Source organism: Salmo trutta, chromosome 29 (genome assembly GCF_901001165.1).
Source record: "Salmo trutta chromosome 29, fSalTru1.1, whole genome shotgun sequence".
Taxonomy (NCBI): Eukaryota; Metazoa; Chordata; class Actinopteri; order Salmoniformes; family Salmonidae; genus Salmo; species Salmo trutta.
The window spans coordinates 29,311,665-29,322,421 of NC_042985.1; the positions used below are offsets into that span (position 1 = coordinate 29,311,665).

The 10,757-nt window shown below is 41.9% G+C and overlaps 1 long non-coding RNA gene across 1 annotated transcript; it reads right to left on the reverse strand.

The window, feature by feature from the left end:
• Nucleotides 1–8,270: 8,270 nt before the first annotated feature.
• LOC115167337 (uncharacterized) lies at nt 8,271–9,028 on the reverse strand. Its single transcript, XR_003870475.1, has 2 exons — nt 8,813–9,028; nt 8,271–8,653 (listed from the first exon to the last, which is right to left on the reverse strand). It is a non-coding gene; the product is annotated as an uncharacterized LOC115167337 (long non-coding RNA).
• Between the last annotated feature and the right edge of the window lie 1,729 nt (nt 9,029–10,757).

The following is a 10,757-nucleotide window of genomic DNA, read 5'->3' on the forward strand; positions in this document are numbered from 1 at the left end:
TCATTTGTAAATGAGTGTAACAGAGGGCGTTCAGTGGTTTAAAACACTTATCAACTGCACACCTACTTGGTAATCTACACATGACATGCCATCAGATATACATGTTCAGCAAGCTACATCATTTTTTTAAAACACATTTTCAAACCTAGGTGTTTCTATCTAATGGGTGGCCTGTGGTAGTTGGTGGTAAATTAAGCAGGACTAGTGAAATCACCTATCTGCTGTGCAAGTCATAAGATAAAAGTTTAGCCTGTGCTGTGTGTGTAATGAGCCTGTTGTTATGGTCACTAGTGGCGAGGCATCAGCCACCGAGCGGCCCGGACATCCCCCGTCTCCCAGATCACACTTCACACATCCATTATCCTCAGCAACTAATTTTCCCTCCAAAAACGACACTTCTATGGAGTCTCAGGGATCCGCTCCCGTGCGTTGACAAACCCGCAAGGAAATGACTTATTTATCATTCACGGCTGGGTGATTACTGAGAACTCGCTGTCTCTCTTAGTCTTTAGATGGGGTCTCAGAATTCTCTTTTTTTTCTTTTATTCTTTCAGTCTCTCCTTGGAACACAAAACTGGGATGAGAAGCACGTTGCCTTGATAGTTTCCCAGGGGTGAGGCCCATTGAATACTGCTGGGCTGTCTGGATAGGTGGTAGAGGTACCCAAGAAGCCTGGGTGGCACATGAAATCTCAACACAAATGTTTTCAACACATAGTTCTCTGGAACTTTGAGACAGGAAAATGAGGGAATATAGCAAATGTCTCAAATATCTACCGGCAGCATCAAATAGGGGCTGTTTCATAGTGTTAAGAATCAACTTGTTGTTGTTCTCCCAGATAGACTCCAATAATATTTCTCTACCAGGAAGGTTATCAATGCTTTAATTTACCTTGGAAGAAAAATGAAGACTGCAATTGTCTACTTTCAGTCTAACTGGTGGTTTTGCCTAAAGAAAATAAGACTAACAGCCTCATTAAATGCACTGAATCAATATGCAATTAAAAGACAAACAAGGTATTGATAATATACTAAAGACTGCTGAGAATCGGTCAGCCAGGACATTGAAAACACAAGTGAGAAATCAATATATAATTAATAAGATCACAGACCAGAGTAAGCAATCCCTAACCCCCCGTGGCCACCCTCACAGACTCAAACATTCCAAAAACCAAATGTTTTCCACCCCCATATAATGTTACATAATTTGTCAGATATTGGTTAGGTACAGGATTTGGACTCAACCAAAAAGCTAACTTAATTCTAAAGGGGCTTGAAAGCCTTCTAAACTTGTGTCAGTTCTGATGCTGCTTATCCTGTCAGCCTCACACCCACGTGGGGACTGATGGGAGGGGCTGGGAGGGGATGGTCCACATGTCTCAGCAACACCAGAGTCATGAACACTCCATTCCTCACTCCAGCCTACATTCCAACAGAAGTACACCCAGGGAAGGAAATAGGTTGACATTAGGGTGAAGAGATCTCAGTCTCAAGGGAATGGAAAGTACTACACTCTCTCTTTTAATGGCTTTTGATATCAACAACGTTTGAAGACCCCAATAACAATAACAGCGATATGACTGAGACAAAACAACAGGGTCACATTTCTCATTTTTCTAATGCCCCAAAACTGCAGAAGCTGGAGCCCATTTCCTAGAAAAGCCCCTTGAGACACTCCATATTGGCCCTCTACAGCTTTCCATAAGAGCATCTATTACACTAAATCCTTTTCCTGCATCCCCAGAACAAAGCTAACATCTCAGATAGGCTGGTGGTGGTGCTGTAACTCTGCTGTGAGTGTGTACAGACTGGCGGTAAAGACTGACGATTTGACCTGATATTTAAAAAGACACAGTGCAGTTTACCTGGACTGTCTGTCAGGGACTGTTGCCATCATAAAAATGCATTACAGCAAATGAAGCTGAAAGAGAATGAGGGGAAGAGGGTGATTCACTTCAGCACAATGTCTGTCTTGCAAGACAATCAACATGAATTTAACCAACCCAATGGCAATTCTGACTTTGATAATTGCGCTTCTGAATAAATAAAATTGTGCTCAAGGTGGGGCATGACCAACATAATGATAATTTTGTTGATATGAGTATGAGAGAGAGAGAGTAAAAAACAAGTGATGGAGATTATGCAAAGCTAGCTAGTCCATTAGCAGGTTCAAAGAGATGAGCAGAGCTTTGACCCCCGTATGGTGTGTAAATATGGTGACACATACCAGCCGTGCATTAGAGGACAGGCAAGGAGGCGGAACAGAACAGAAGAGAGAGAGATCTGAGCTGCCTGTAAACTTTCATTTGTCAGTGGCTATTGACTCTGTCAGGCTGAGTGGGGAGGCTGGGCTGTGGACCATCACAGCTGCATCAGGAGCTCCCACAGAAATACACAGACATATGGTAGCATCAGCCAAGAGTTACACTCAGGTCACTCAAGCCAGGTCAATGTTCTCTATCCAAAGATAGATGCTGAGTACATCTAAGAGCCGGGGACTACTTGGAGAAGGTTATATTCAAATGGACCACTGTACTTTTCATTTCAGCTCTTCAGAAACACAGATACCACATTTCCCAATGCTCCCCAAAAATGTGCCAGCCTGTAAACCACACAGCTGAGAAACAACTGACAGGGAGATATGTATGCTGACTGAATCCTGTGGAAATGAGTAACATACTTAGGAGGGTTCAATAGGTAATATATCATCCTCTGTGTTACATGTGCCTGGGAGAATAGATGCCTGGTACACGTCTAGTGGCACGATGATCAGTCAATAGAGAGACATCTAAATAATTGACTACATTGAAGTTTTACAGTGACACTGCTGCTGTCATCTGATATGTAAAGAGGGTAAGAAAGTGTGAGTGAGTAAGTGAACGTTCACAGTCAGCCAACGAACACCCCTATGAGATAACAACAAAATCATAGTCTGCCTGAACAAAGCAATACTCAATCAGGAGGCATCAAAGCCAAAGGAACTGCACAATATTAAGAAATGCTATAGATGGAAGTTAAGTAGTCTAGAAACCTACCAAAAAACAATTAGGCAACAACAAATTCAATCCATTTTAGACAACTTCCTGGGCAAAACATTTCACTGTAATAGTGAAGGTGTAAACTTGGCAGTAGAAAGCCTAGACAGTATATTTGACATTTCAGCTTCCGTTTCAAATCTAATCAAATGAGCGACAATGATAAATGGTTTGATGAAGAATACAAAACCCTAAGAAAGAAATTGAGAAACCTATCCAACCAAAAACATAGAGAACCTGAGTCCACACCTTCACTATTATCAAGGCACAAGGCGAGACCCAAATGCAGACACAGGAGGCAGATGATTAGAGTCTTACAATGTTTATTAATCCAAAGGGGTAGGCAAGAGAATGGTTGTGGACAGGCAAAAAGGTCAAAACCAGATCAGAGTCATGTAGGTACAGAGTGGCAGGCAGAATGGTCAGGCAGGCGGGTACGAAGTCCAGAAACAGGAAAGGGTCAAAACCAGGAGGACTAGGAAAAAGAAGAATGCAAAAAGCAGGAGAATGGGAAAACCGCTGGTTGACTTAGAAACATACAAGACGAACTGGCACAGAGAGAAGGAAACAGGGATAAATACACTGGGGTAAATAAGCGACACCTGGAGGGGGTGGAGACAATAACAGGAACAGGTGAAACAGATCAGGGTGTGACAACTATGGTGAATCACTAAAACAGTACAGAAATACACTACGGAAAAAGATGGAACAGAACATCAGAAATCAGCTTTGGATAAACCACTTCTCCAATCTTTTGGGCTCTATAACAAAGAACAAACAGCAAAAACATATACATGATCAATTACAAATCTTAGAATCAGCTATTAAAGACTTCCAGAACCCACTGGATTCTCCAAATACATTGAATGAACTGCAGATCAAAGTACAAACCCTCCAACCCAAAAAGGCCTGTGGTGTTGATGGTATCCTACATGAAATGATAAAATATACAGACCACAAATTTCAATTGGTTATACTTAAACTCTTTAACATCATAGCTCTAGTATCTCCCCAATATTTAGAACCAAGGACTGATAACCCCAATCCACAAAAGTGGAGACAAATTTGAGCCCAATAACTACCGTGGGATATGAGTCAAGAGCAACCTTGGGAAAATCCTCTGCATTATTATTAACAGCAAACTTGTACATTTCCTCAGTGAAAACAATGTACTGAGCAAATGTCAAATTGGCTTTTTACCAAATTACCGTACGACAGACCACGTATTCACCCTGCACACCCTTATTGACAAACAAACAAACCAAAACAAAGGCAAAGTATTTTCATGCTTTGTTGACTTCAAAAAAGCTTTTGACTCAATTTGGGTCTGCTGTATAAATTGATGGAGCGTGGTGTTGGGGGAAAAAAACACAACATTATAAAATCCATGTACACAAACAACAAGTGTGGGGTTAAAACTGGCAAAGAAGACACCCATTTCTTTCCACAGGGCCGTGGGGTGAGACAGGGATGCAGCTTAAGCCCCACCCTCTTCAACATGTATATCAACGAATTGGCGAGGGCACTAGAACAGTCTGCAGCACCTGGCCTCAACCGACTAGAATCTGAAGTCAAATGTCTACGGTCTACTGATGATCTGGTGCTTCTGTCCCCAACCAAGGATGGCCTACAGCAGCATTTAAATCTTCTGCACAGATTCTGTCAGACCTGGGCCCTGACAGTAAATCTCAGTAAGACAAAAATAATGGTGTTCCAAAAAAGGTCCAGTTGCCAGGACCACAAATACAAATTCCATCTGGACACCGTTGCCCTAGAGAACACAACAAAAATATACATACCTCGGCCTAAACCTCAGCACCACAGGTAACTTCCACAAAGCTGTGAACGATCTGAGAGACAAGGCAAGAAGGGCCTTCAATGCCACCAAAAGGAACATAAAGTCTGATATGCCAATTACGATCTGGCAAAACAAATCTTGAATCAGTTATAGAACCCATTGCCCTTTATGGTTGTGAGGTCCGGGGTCTGCTCACCAACTAAGAATTCACAAATATATCCTCTGTGTACAACGTAAAACACCAAATAATGCATGCAGATCAGAATTAGGCCGATACACGCTCATTATCAAAATCCAGAAAACAGATGTTAAATTCTACAGCCACCTAAAAGGAAGCGATTCCCAAACCTTCCATAACAAAGCTATCACCTACAGAGAGATGAACCTGGAGAAGAGTCCCCTAAGCAAGATGGTCCTGGGGCTCTGTTCACAAACTCAAACAGAGCCCCAGGACAGAAACCCAATTAGACCCAACCAAATCATGAGAAAAAAATATAATTACTTGACACATTGGAAAGAATTAACAAAAAAACTGAGGAAACTAGAATTCTTTTAGACCCTGAACAGAGAATACAGAGTGGCAGAATACCTGACCACTGTGACTGACCCAAAATTAAGGAAAGCTTTGACTCTGTACAGACTCAGTGAGCATTGCTATTGAGATAGTTTGCCGGAGGCAGACCTGGCTCTCAAGAGAAGACAGGCTATGTGCACACTGCCCACAAATGAGGTGGAAACTGAGCTGCACTCCCTAACCTCCTGCCAAATGTATGACCATATTAGAGACACATATTTCCCTCAGATTACACAGACCCACAAAGAATTCGAAAACAAATCCAATTTTGATAAACTCCCATATCTATTGTGTGAAATAGCACAGTGTGCAATCACAGCAGCAAATGTGTGACCTGTTGCCACAAGAAAAGGGCAACCAGTGAAGAACAAACACCACTGTAAACCCATATGCATTTATTTTCCCTTTTGTAGTTGCACATCCCTACAACACTGTATATAGACATTATATGATATTTGAAATGTCTTTATTCTTTTGGTACTTGTGTGAGTGTAATGTTTACTGTTCACTTTGTATTGTTTATTTCACTTTTGTTTATCCATTTCACTTGCTTTGGCAATGTAAACATGTTTCCCATGCCAATAAAGCCCTTTGAATTGAAAGTGAGTGAGTGAGTGAGTGAGTGAGTGAGTGAGTGAGTGAGTGAGTGAGTGAGTGAGTGACTGACTGAGTGAGCGACTGAGTGACTGAGTGAGTGAGTGAGTGAGTGACCAATGAGATGCAATGGGATCATAAGACAAAACTAGAACTGAGAGTGATGCTGGGGGAGGATGAGCTGCCGCAGAGGGAGAGTCAAACCTGCACAACGTCACACAAGCAAATGGAGAGCCACCCCCATAAGTGAGTCACCCTGTGGATTCTACCTTAAAATAACACTGTGTTATGATATGTACTCCTTTCATATGATAGGCCTATATGATTTTCGAGGGTGTTTGAGAAGCACCCTAATACCCCTAAGAAAAAGTAGGCCATCCCATCAGGTAGTCCTAGTGTTCTACTTAGGTCTAACGTATGGGATTATCACTTCAAAAAGCAAACATCTGAAGCATTTTAGATTGCAGAGAGGCTCAGGAATAATATTTGACTGTGAGGGAGATTTCTCATGCAAATCTTCAAGAGAGGAGCCTTATTGAAGATGGGAGAAGATTTTGTTATTAGAACATTGTGTGCCTTTGGAGGATATTGAACCTCACAGATAGTGGTGAGAACATGATTAATAACCATAATCAGAGCAGTATCTAAATATAGACCCCCATTAACCAGCTGGCCTTCAAAAATGTGAATAAGCCATCAGGTCAAATGGGATAAAAGATTGACAGGGCTGAGAGGCGAACTGAGAGATGGACATCGAGGGCCCAGCAATGATTCATTGGGTAAGAACGATGTGCATCTCAGACGGTCCAGCTAAAATAATGTATTGGCACAATGATGTAGCCCAATTTTTTACATTTCACCTTTATTTAAACAAGGTAGGCCAGTTGAGAACAAGTTCTTATTTACAACTGCGACCTGGCCAAGATAAAGCAAAGCAGTGCGACACAAACAACCCAGAGTTACACATGGGATAAACAAACATACAGTCAATAACACAATAGAAAAATCTATATACAGTGTGTGCAAATATAGTAAGATTAGGGAGGTAAGGCAATAAATAGGCCATAGTGGCAAAATAATTACAATTTAGCAATTAAACACTGGAGTGATAGATGTGCAGAAGATGAATGTGCAAGTAGAGATAGTGGGGTGCAAAGGAGCAAAAAAATAAATAATATGGGGATGAGGTAGTTGGGTGGGCTATTTACTGATGGGCTGTGTACTGTACAGGTGCAATGATCGGTAAGCTGTTCTGACAGCTGATGCTTAAAGTTAGTGAGGGAGATATAAGTCTCCAGCTTCAGTGATTTTTGCAATTTGTTCCAGTCACTGGCAGTAGAGAACTGGAAGGAAAGGCAGCCAAAGGAGGAGTTGGCTTTGGGGGTGACCAGTGAAATATACCTGCTGGAGCGCGTGCTACAGGTGGGTGCTGCTATGGTGACCAGTGGGCTCAGAGAAGGTGGGGCTTTAAATAGCAATGATTTATAGATGACCTGGAGCCAGTGGGTTTAGCGACGAATATGAAGCGAGGGCCAGCCAACAAGAGCATACAGGTCGCAGTGGTGGGTAGTATATGGGGCTTTGGTGACAAAATGGATGGCATTGTGATAGACTACATCCAATTAGCTGAGTAGGGTGTTGGAGGCTATTTTGTAAATGACATCGCCGAATTCAAGGACCGGTAGGATAGTCAGTTTTACAAGGGTATGTTTGGCAACATGAGTGAAGGATGCTTTGTTGCGAAATAGGAAGCCGATTCTAGATTTAATTTTGGATTGGAGATGCTTAATGTGAGTCTGGAAGGAGAGTTTACAGTCTAGCCAGACACCTAGGTATTTATAGTTGTCCACATATTCATAAGTCAGAACCGTCCAGAGTAGTGATGCTAGATGGGCGGGCAGGTGGGGGCAGCGATCGGTTGAAGAGCATGCATTTAGTTTTACTTGCATTTAAGAGCAGTTGGAGGCCACAGAAGGAGTGTTGTATGGCATTGAAGCTCGTCTGGAGGTTTGTTAACACAGTGTCCAAAGAAGGGCCAAAAGTATACAGAATGGTGTCGTCTGCGTAGAGGTGGATCAGAGAATCACCAGCAACAAGAGCAACATCATTGATGTATACAGAGAAAAGAGTCGGCCCGAGACTTGAACCCTGTGGCACCCCCATAGAGACTGCCAGAAGTTCGGACAACAGGCCCTCCAATGAAAACAGAGTACACGTTGAGAACAAAGAAAAACTGACTAACAAGTGGAAAACACTCAAGCTGCAGACAATTCAATTTGATACCTTTATTTCACATTGAAGCAACATAAAGACTTTCTCAAGAAGGTCAAGACAAGCAACCCGTGTTTTCATTGTATATAGAACACATCTGAGATGACTCCATAATAAACTATATATGAATATACTCTTATCTCATTCCTCGTACCTATGTACAGCTGGGCCCAGGCAGAGGACAACACATGAGTAGTAATCTATCCCTGTCCGCCCTCACGGAACAGGAAACATTAATACTGCATTTCATCTCACCTGCTAGGTGGCTTTATGGAACTAGAGGCTGCAGGTGACAGCCACTGTGATGTTGAATGAACTGCTGAAGCCACCTGCCTCTGCCCTTAGCTTGTGATGGTCTGTGTTTCTCTGGTCTCCACGGTGACTGACAGGTATGGATAGCAAACAAAGCAATGCAATCAAACAACGAAAGCGGACGTGTGGGACCTATCCGCGTGCAACAGGATCAAATAAGACATGAACTGCACTGCAATATTGATGCTTTACTGGAGAAACAGTGGACAAAGAGACATGACACTCTTACCTCTCTATGTATGTTGTGCTAGGTTGGAAGTTGGAACCACAGGTTTAGATCGTGTTTATATTCATAGCCTCAGTTGCCTGACTTGATTGATAAGGCAGACTTTGTACAGAGAATATGGAGAATATGCACAGCTGGAGAATGTAGACTGTCCAGATGCTGCCCTCCTCTCCATGACTGATGTTTAGAGTGGGGGGCTAGCTATGCAGAGGTCATGGGTTCAAATCCTGCTGGGACCACAAACACATAGTACACATGTAAGTACTCACTGCACAATAAGTCACTTTGGATAAAAGCATCTGCTAAGCAGCTTACATTATTGTACTACATAATTAAAGCTGGTTACAGATCTTGGAGTGAGAATGATAAGTAGCTGACTGAGATAAGTAGCTTAGTAGTTGTAGGTATTGGTGGCCAGTGCCTTACTTGACCCAGTACTCATTACTTGTTTGTATGAATGCAGTCAGACCAGTGGAGGGTGGAGTGAAATTTGTAGGCTTCAGTGTTTACCTGATATAAAAATGTTTATGAATTATTGATGTTTCTCAAAGAGCTCAGTTTACTAAATGAGAGTATGTTGTTGCATGACTTGAAACTGAATTGCCAGCAACAACACCCAAGGTACTGTAGGTAGGAAAACAGTCTGATATTCAGTGTGCGTGTGTGCGTGTCTGTGTCCGTGTGTGTGCCTGCATGCCTGTGTGTTCTCGTAGCAGGAGATATAAAGCCTATCAACATAAAGCAGGCTCTGTACTGTAATCTCCCTCTCCCTCTGACTTCTCCAAACACTTACTGTACCTTCACATCTGTGTGAACACTGGGGCTTCACAGAGGAGCTTAAGAACAAAAGCATAAACTGTGTGTCAGAATGGCTCTGTCTGGAATGAATCAATACCTCAAGACCATTGATTTTCATTTTGATCCATTTTTAAACCATCTAAATGCAAACCCATTCATAACACGTTTCAAGTGATACATGGAACCTATGAGTAATTCAAATGTACTGTGGTAGAAATTATAGGGCAATCAAAAACATGTTTTTAAAGATTTATAGGGGGTCTCTGAAAATATCTCTGAAATACTCAAATATACTCTATGAAACTGTGAATCATATTAATGATCTAATTTTCATAAACTAGCCCACTATATTATGATGGGTCAGCATTTAGACAGCATTTAGACAGGCAGCCCAATTCTGATATTTTTTTCACTAATTGGCCAAATTTGACCAATCAGATCAGCTCTGAAAAATATCTGATGTCAAAAGACAAATTAGTGGAAGAAAGATCAGAATTGGGATGCTTGTCTAAGCGCAGTTGAAGTAGCCTTGCCCTAGATAATTGTTTTTTTATTATGGATTCATGCTGCATTCGCAAAAAAGTGGGAGGTGGGAATTTACCAGTTGTAAAGTCGTAAATGCAATCGCGTGCTTTGAACTCGTTGAGAAATGTCAATTGGCTAATGGCCAACCAGCTGCATAAACCAGAAAACTAAAAGTACAGCTATCATGATTGTAAATAAATAAGTGTTAACATATATTTTTTAAATAGATTGCTTTTTTATAAATAATGTTTTGTTGTTGCATTTAACTGTTGTTGCATTTAACCTTTAACGGGGCGGTAGCGTAGCCTAGTGGTTAGAGCATTGGACTACTAACCGAAAGGTTGCAAGATCGAAGCCTCAAGCTGACAAGGTAATCTATCGTTCTGCCCCTGAACAATTTCCTTAATAGGTGATGTCAGAGGTCTGCATGTGGGAGCTCATGCCACGTTCATGTACAAGACCGAACTAGAAAAACTCAGAAATCCCTGACTTGCTGACTGGTTGAACACGGCACGGAGTTTCCTAGTTCCGCGGCATTCCACTAGTAATTACCAGTTGGAGGGCAGTTCAAGTGGATCTTTCCCAGTCGTATGTGGTAAATTCCCACTTGGTTACATAAACACAG